Below are 9,839 nucleotides of genomic sequence, written 5' to 3' on the forward strand. Positions count from 1 at the left end.
TGTAGTTATAATATAGATGAATGTTGTGGCCTTAGATAAGCAGAGACATTTTTTGATGTTTCATTTGTATTGGCACAAGATAAAATTGTTGGCAGTGATAAAGACCTGTAAATTATACAAACTTAGATTTCTTTTTTCTAGCCCATTATTCCAAAAGGTCAAGTAGGAGACATTGGATATTCAGTGAGCTGTTAGAATCAGCTTACTTGTTGTTGATAACACTCATCAACTGATAAAGCAGTTGTTTACCCATGCCAGTGATGCATTTTAGCTGTTTAAAATGAATGGCTTGAACTACATAATGGCCTTGGAAAGTATAGAAACTGTATTGGCATATGTAGAATAGCGCAATAATGTTTAAAGAATAGAGTTAAAAAAAATTTTCTACAAAAAATAGTGTTACATGAAAATACTGTTACCATATGACCAGCATTCATTATGCGTCTTTATAGTTAGTCAGTTCACCTTTGATTCAGTTAGACTAATACCCCTCTCAGTGCAAGTCAAAGACTACCATATCTTTTGATATGCTAGAAAAAATTTCTCTGAGAACCTGGTATCAGGCATACATTCTAAACTGTTTGAAACCAAAACTTTTTTCTGTTAGGTTAGATACAAAAGTTTTTGTATGAACACATTCCCAGTCAAATTGTTTTAGGGGCAGTAGGTTGGGGATCAAAAGGCGTAGCATTAAGAAGTTATAGATTAATTCAAAAAACTGCAATATGTTACCTTTCAGTGTAGTAATGCTAAGGTTATACAATCAGATTCAATAGTCCACCAACATTTCACTCTTGAGAGTGTTCTCTTTTACTTATGTGTGAGTGCAATTTATGTGAGATGGGTGTTCTCAGACTTCTGAATTTGGTCTACATATCTGATTTCATTTATTATGAAGCTTCCATCAGATTTAAAATTTTTTTTTGTAGAAGGGTCTCAAAAATTGAATGGGTAACCCATCATTCTACCCAAAGCATTGTAGATGTTCAAGTGGCATTTAAGCTTGGCTTAAAATACCTCATAGCAACCATTTGTTGTTTTATATACAGCATATCATGATGTCTCTTCTGATATACAGTCAAATCAGATTTCATGGTTGCAGCAGCACTCTTCAGAAGTTGTTTCCCATTCAGGGTTCAGAATCTGTATGAATCAGGGCAAGGGAAAGGTTCCACTGTACTACACCTTAAAATGGAAAATGGTAGAGAAAGCAATGACATCACCATTTAGGTAATTCTTTACAGGTAATGTTTTACTATGCTGGAGCAACATGGTTAAAAGTAAACATGTTGGAGAATTTCAGCCATGTATTGAGAATGTTCTGACTACTGGTGGAGGACATTGAAATCAAAATCAACATGATTTTAACTGGGTTTGTTTAGAACATTGCAAAACTCAGTGGCTTGAATGCAACTATTGTATTGCTTATGATCCACTTTAGAATTCAAAAGGATTTTAAATGCTTTATGATCTTTTTTAAAAAAAAAACAGCTTTGATCTAGTGAATAACTTTATGTAACTCTTATTGTTAATGGAATAAACTGTTAATAATATTGCCCATTCTTTTCAGTCTCAGTTCCAGATACGGTACTCACCTACCATAAGGGAATATTTTGAAAAGAGGTTCGAAGATTTCAAAAAACAGAAGAGGTGAGAATGTATCTTGATTTGTTTTATGTCCTTATTTAAGATTAAAGTTATCTGTCTTGATGTATTGCATTATGGATGGGCATTTTTACAAATCTCTCTCTGTATGAATGCTTTATTAGTTACCCAATCTTTGGAGGTGGTGTTATTACTGTATTGAAAATAATAGGAAGGAATATAGTTCAGCTATTAAATATTTTGGCAGTTCTGAAAATATAAACAATCTCATAAATATAGAATGGTGATAAAAAAGGTATGAGTAAATTCTGTCAGAGTAAGTTTTATTGTTTTTTGAGTTTTTTTGTAGGGTCTTCTGAAAGCATACTTCTTTTCAAATCACATCACATCAAAATGAGTAATTTAAAGAGATAATAATCCTGAATAAACTTTAACTTTCATTACTGATAAATCTTTACCATTGCCTTTGATTGATTCAGTGTTAACACACCTTCTGGCATTCAGTTCACATGTTTCTTTGAATGCTGATGTTACCAGCTTTATTATTTAAAATGATAATGATTGCATTTGTGTATTTTTACTTTTTTTATTAATGAATGTTCAGTAAAGTACTGGTTATACTTTTGCTAGTGTGGAATGCATGATTTTATTTGCATTTATTTCAGGATTTTAAAAATATCTATATTGTGTTTGTGATAGCATAATCAATGTAGAACAGTGTGGTTATGAATGATCTTTTCATGGAAATGCTTTTGGTAGATTTGTTAAAGAGTAGCACTTGATTATTTGTTCTTAAAATTATGGTATGTTAGTGTATATTGCACTTATAATTTATCATATATTTTTCTGCTTGCACAAGAGAAAATGTTATTTTAAATGAAGTTAAAAATAGTTTTAAAGAGAGAGTTTTCTGTAACTGTTTTTGTTTTAAAGATGCCTGTTCTTCAGTATTTCTTTGAACCTTTTTTTCAAGTTATTGTTTATTGTTACTGTATCACTATATTATTTTTATACTTATATTATATTTTATGATTATATTATTCTTTGTTTCTGTTCTTTAAATATCACAAAATAGTTGCATAGTAGCTCAAAGATTTTTATGTACAAATTTAAACTCTACTATGTATCAGCTTTCAGTTTTTCATGCATATGATTTATGGAAATAGTTAACTTATACTGTACTCTGTTTTTAAAAAAAAAAAAAGTGTCACATGAAACCTGCTATAGCTTTCTCATTATTCTTATTTCAGTTTATTTGTATCATATTTTGCAACTCAGATTTATCATTGAAAGTGTAAAAATCATGATTTTGTATTTCCTTTAAATATTTTGTAATACATAGTACCATTTAATATAGGAGATACCTGTATATTCATTACTAATTCTATATATTTTTAAATGGTATTCCTGTTTTTCTTTTTTATTTCTTGAATTAAGTTTATGGATGATAATCATACTAACACATCAAGCTAGATACTGTATATAATTTATTGCAGTATTTGGCTTCTGTGTCATTTTTGAACAAAAAAATACATTTTGGTGATATGATAAGGAGCTAGGATTTGTAGATGTTATATTTTTCATTCAGTCAGCAGCGACGTTCACAGTCTCTTAGCCATGGGGACACTGTAGATGACGGGTACTACAGAAGAGATTGCAGGTAACGAAAATGTAGTTCACCGCTAGATTTTCTGGGCTTTGTAGGACCTTAAGTAATGCTTTCATATGTAACAAAAATTGGAAATGTACCATGTAACAGTGTATAATATAACAAATCTCGTGTGGTAACAAGCTCTGTTGAACTTTGCTAGTTTATTGAACTTACAGTAGTTTTGAATGCATTTAGTAACTTGAGTACTTGTAATTAATCCCTAATACCTCAGTATTGGCAGTGATCCAACACTCAGGGCAGGATTGGTGTTATTTGGTGTACTGCATATGACTGGAATGACCAGTATTGTAACTCTTCAAGTAATAGGAAATATGGTTAAGCCCGTTATTACGATAGCAATGCCGACATCTCAAGCCTCTTCCTGTATAACTTCAGTTCCATTTAAGTAATATGGTAAAGTAACTGTACAAGTTCAGTGTCAGTTTCTTGCTAAATTATGAGCAGTTTATAGCATAGGGTCTGTCAGTGTTATAGAATTTAGTGTGCAATAGAGAGTGCAAATTAGGTTGCAACCACTTTATTTTAGAAAACAGTCGTGTTGCAACATTCCGGAAACTGTTTTATTTAGAAACTGTAGATCTTATTTAGATGACCCTGAGTGTTTTTAGAGCATGAGAGCAAAATTAAAGTTAACAGTAAGGATTAGAGTAAATTATGTTGTTTAGTTTTAAAAAAGTTAATTGTAGATGAAATCAAATGTGGGACACAGAGTCATCTGTTAGAAAAATATATTCACCAAAGGCATAAAGTAGCCTAATCCACTGTAAGCATGGGATTTTAGAATATGCCTGTACAAGTCTCTAAAGCCATTACAAAAATGCATGGGAGATGACAAGTTGCAATGAATGTGCAACCAACAATGATCTTTCTAGAACAAGGGTAACACTTTGCGGAGAAATCTAAACAAATTAGAAAGAGAGGGGAAGGGAAGAGAAACCAGTGAACCCTGGAACTATCCATTAGAAAGGGAGAAAAATTTTGGCATTTTATTCAAATGCATTTAACCTAATGGACAGGCATCATCATATGGTATTTATAACAGGTTTGGTGATGGACGAACTAATTCATATGAGTATTAATATTGTGCACCATACAATTTGGATGAATTTAGCGGAAGGATGTTCATAGCACTTCAATGGTCAATAAATGACTTATGGCAACTCTGTAGCTCAGCACAGGACAGGGGGCCAATTAATGTGCCCTGAGACTTGAGCTGGGGAATGTGTTGCCTCTCCATGACGTCTTTTTATCTGTTTGCTCCTTAAATATACCCAGGGATTGCTGTTGGTTTAGTTCTTATTTTTTTTATAGTATGTCAGCTATAATTGTGATTTTGCCAAAGAAAGTGCAAAGAAATATTAGACAAAACATATACACCTCACAAAAGTTACTGCATCTCCCCATCTCAGTAAATCTTGTAAATCTTTTACAACAAATATACTCATTATTTGTTACTGATTTAAGTTATCTGTAATGTATAACTTGGTAAATTAGCATATTTTTACAAGTGTCTTGTGAAAGAGGCCACACCCAGGGTTGTAAATAGTCACTTTCAACTTCCTGTGGAAGGTAGGGAAAAATTTTTAGAATTTTTTCTTACACCATGTTCATTTGCATATCTTCTCTTTCCATTGATAAGTTTTTCTAAAATTGACAATGGTCGTCCAGAACTTCGCAAAGGATTACAAGACTATTAAATGAGGAAAATGGAAGATCAAAGTGAGCCTAATGCATATAGACTACTAATTTATAAATGTAGCCACAGAAGTATGAAGGCCATCTCTTGCTAAAGCTCTTAAGTTGATGATTTTCTGTTCTTTAGAAAATAAGGTGTTTCTGATCAAAACAGCATGTTAGAAACACTGGTGACAGCAGTTCTCAAAATTGATGGTCAGTGTATAAACATCAGATTCACCCAAGTTTCTTTTATCAAGTGAAAACCACATCTTATGGGAATGATGGAAAATCCCAAAATGAATAGAAATAGTTATGACATCCAACCCTCATACATTTTGGGCTCTTCTTTTGGGAATAAAACTTGATCAGTTTCTGTTAATAAAAACTGATTTAGAAAGTAATATATTGTACGCTTCAGTGGGGCTTTCTATCAAATGGTACATCAAAGGATATGTTCTTTAGAGAATGAAGAGTGAGTGAATGGATTGTTGAAAATTATGTCCATCTCCATGATTAACAGTGCAAACATTGTATGTACTGTACATGTACTAAGCACAACACCCATGAATAGTGTACAGAAAAACTGGTGTTAGAGGATGATAAAATTGACAAACAACAGGACATGTTATTGGATTCTTTCCAAAAATTCGACAAGCATTTAACATTGAAATGTATGATGTACCCTGTAAGAAAATTGTATTAGTGAAAATATATATACAGTATTGGGCAAATTATTCACTAAGAGTCAAAACATTAAGACAAAATCAAGAAATTTAGACCATACACAGTACTCTATTCCAAAATCCCCCTCCAGTGCAGAAACTTTTAAATATAATCACAGCTTAAAAATGTAGCAGTGATCCAAGATATTCATTATGCAGATTGAGTGATGTTGCAGCTTTATGGAATCATAGCACATCCTGTTGCATCAACTGTTGTCAAAGCACTATGTTATGTCTGGAAAAGACCAGGTCATTATATGCAATACAGAGCTTAAACACATTACAAGACAGAAGGGCTGTCACTAAAAGAAGCAGAATTTTAATAGAAATTAAGGGTTTCAGTAACTCCCAAAATTCTACACACAAAACTGTAGCCTACAGTAGGCTTGACAGAAATAACACAGGAAATAACAGATGAAAGCAGAACATCTGACTAATGATTATAGTGAAAATAACAAAACCCTGGAATTCAAAGGAAGAAATCATAACCAAAAATAAGTGGACTCCTCAATTCCATACACTTTGCATCAGAAGGTTCATCAATAGTACTGTATCACACATTAAGAAATAATAAATAACCTTTTCAAACTTAACCACACCATTCAGAGTAGAAAATGGAGTAAAGTAGAAATAATTACATGTGGAAACCAAACAATTCACAAATGTTAGATGTTGAAACACTTCCCAACATCTTTGAACAATCTATACACTGTACTTACCAACTTTTATTAACAACAGAACGTTTCAGATAGGGAATTACTCAAGACCTCACACATCAGATTACAGTACTTTTGTCTTATTCACTTAAAACAGAAAAGGCAAAAGTTTCCAATTTAAATAAGTTTTTCAATAAAAAAACAAAATATATAGTAGCTAATAAAAAAACGGAATGTCAAAAAGTAAAATGCACCCGACTGCCGTCAAAAGTGCAAGTGCAAATCAAAATAGATTAATTCATAAATTAATAAAAAAAAGATATTCAGGATTTGCAGTTTATCTAGTCACTGATTTTTAATAATAGTCCTTAAATTGATTAAATAACACCTAATTTATTTATGAGGAACAAAACTTTTTGATCATGGTCATCCCTGTGAGAGTTGATAATGATAAATCAGTAATACTTCAGTTTCTGTATTACCTCTCGTTCAGGAAATAAGAGCGTCAGGAATTGGACAAATACTTATTTTATGAGGTGGAGTGTAAACGGACTGTTGAAATAAATCAGTATTCACAGATTGTACAGTATGGGCCTTCAGGTGCATGTTCTTTTAATTATGCATTAACTTTTATTTAAAAAGACTTACCATCATCTACTAAGTTAGAGTACAGTGGGTGTTCTGAAAGTTATAGGTAAATGAATTATTTTATCATGATAGTAAGGCCTCAAGAGAAAAAAAAAGTTTGAGATGATTGAATATAAAGTGTAGTTATTTCATTATAGTTGAAATGCATTCCATTGTAGCCAGGGGAATATTATCCTACCTGAGGGAAGAAACCTCAGCATAAAGGTTGAAAGTTAGGCCATAGTTTCAGGACTTATTGTTTGAAATAAGGGACTTTAACCTCAGTAAATTTTATGAGATTTTTATGAAATTTTAAGCTTGAGTTAGTAATAATCATTGAAAATAGAAAAGGTAGAACAAGTTAATGTAGAAAACACTTTTGGAGTATTGATTGTATGCAAGTATCTCCAAGACTTTTGAAAGTCTGAAGTACACACTTACCATTTTAGCCTATACAGTACAGTAATTGCAGAAGTATACAGGTAGTTCCCGGTTTACAATGGGGGTTCTGTTTTTACGCCGCGTCGTAAACCGAAAAATCATCAAAAATCGTCAAAAATCCCAAGAAAACCTTACTTTTAATGCTTTGGTTGTATTGAAAATGATGTAAACTGCATTTTTATTGAGTTTTCATAAAAAAAAAAACTCCAAATTTGGATTATTTTGCTGTTTTGGAGCCATATTCCTTCCGTCAGATCAGCGTACGATGCGTCGTAACCCTGGAACATGCGTTGTAAACTGGGAAATAATTTCTGATGAATATATTTGAAAAGCGTCGTAACCTCGAAACGTCGTAAGCCGGACCCATCGTAAACCGGGGACTGCCTGTATTTAATGTGAATAAATTTTACTTGAACTTACTTAGTTGACAGTAAATGTTTGAAATGGCTTGTGGTGCTTTTTAATTATTGTATTATGAAAGAGTATTTCAGTATGTACCAGTTACTGTATTTCTTTCATGCAAAAATAGATCTGAGGCAAGAATGTATTCTGTCCAAAGTGTTATTTTCTTGTACATTGTCATCAACTTCTAGAATTAGTTTAGAGTTGCTTTATACTCACAAGCATTTTCTATGGCAATGCTTTCAAATGCAAAATCTACAGCTAATTTTGTCTCTTCATTTGCTATATAGTTCTTTGATATTCACACACATTTAGACACATTCAGTAATGTAATTAGGGGTAGGTAGGTGTGTGCATATTGGCAAATATTGACAGACTTATCAGGGATTTTTGGTTTTGAATATGTTAAGCAAAACAGTTAAAGTAAGGTATAATTATGTGAAACTTTTAATTTCTTCTAGTACTCAGTTTTTCCATAATTTTTGCAGTTCACTTATACTTTGTCTTTGTTTGAACGTTTAGATTTATAAAAAAATTAAATATGATTTCATTGCTGGCTTGACAAATACACTCTTGGTTCAAGGTGTTTTTAGCTCCAAAGAATTTCAGTCCTTTATATGTTACTCTGGATGCTTCAAAGTCAGCTTTCAGATAGCTACAATTTGTTCAGATTGTTAAGAAATGTATTTTTCCTTCAGTTACCTGCATTCACCTTTGCTAAACAATCCAGAAAGTTTTATGTGGAACTTCAAAGTCCTGTAGTAGTCTATTCCTCAAGTTGCTGATGCTATGTGCTCTTATATAATGAAAATATATCCTCTATCTCTCTATGGCCAGGTCATGCATCGACAGCGTTATCTTCATAGTTCAACTGCTTTTCTGTAACCCTGGAAGTTATAATTGCTGAGAAAACAGTTGTTAACTTTCAATAATCACACATTGATTTTCATTCATTTTTGCACCAGTTATGAAAGCCTAACCAAGATTGTTAAAATTATGAGGTACTGTACTTTGACAGTCATGTATGAGTGTAGCCACTTGGATGATTTTTCCTTTATGATCAGCAACAAGTCATTGGAAGGCAGAGACATAATTTGTACTTTTTGCTTTCATTCTTATAGTGATTTTTATTTCTTTCTTAAATCCTAAAGATTTGTGTTGTGTAATCTGCACACGGACAGGTTCAGGTATTCAAAACTGACTGAATTCACTTTCAAATTTGACTTTTTCACTCGGAAATTAAATGAGAAGGTTGCTCAAAGTAAATTTTGTAAGCATTCAGTTATTACAGTAGTACCAGAGAAGAAACGAGGGCAGGTAAAATACTAAAATGGATGTCATTTATGCATGTATGGCATGATACTGATAATGCATTCTAATGAAGGAATTAATATTTTTCTTAAATAGCATATCAAAACAAGTTCTTATAATGTATGAATTTTTTTCGCTGTCATTTTCCTAATGATACTTCTTGCTGTTTTTGGAAGCCAAAAGAATATTTGTTAGCAATCGGCAGTTAAACTTTCCTACAATCTGATTATACAACCTGACTTTCTTACAGTTTAACAGATTGGTTTGATTTTACTCTTTAAAAACATATCTATAAATAATGTTCAATTTATTTTCTTGAAGAGGAAATTGCCTAGGTATGCTTTACTTACCTTATGTTCTTAGGTGTGATGAAATGTGTTATGAAGGTGAAGAAAGAGGCAGGAGCATCAAACGACAGGTAACCTGTTTATTAAATAAAAACTTGACCCAAGAAAATGGGGATAAGAATTATCATGAGTTTTCAGTAGCTGCTTTGCAGTGTATTTTATGTCAAAAGGCTATACAGAAGGCTTTTGTTGGAAATGCTTAGGTCAGGCTGTATTCATATTGTTTTACATAAAGATGAGCTAGTAAATGATAGTGAGAAAACAATAGTAAATGACAGCTAGTAATATGAAGTAGATAATAGGAGTATTATAGAATAGGACATTAGTTAAGTGGGTAACTAGAGTCTCCCTAATATTCTACAACACAGGATGTAAAAAG

The sequence above is a fragment of the Macrobrachium rosenbergii genome, chromosome 17 (assembly GCF_040412425.1).
Source record: "Macrobrachium rosenbergii isolate ZJJX-2024 chromosome 17, ASM4041242v1, whole genome shotgun sequence".
In the NCBI taxonomy this organism is placed as follows: domain Eukaryota; kingdom Metazoa; phylum Arthropoda; class Malacostraca; order Decapoda; family Palaemonidae; genus Macrobrachium; species Macrobrachium rosenbergii.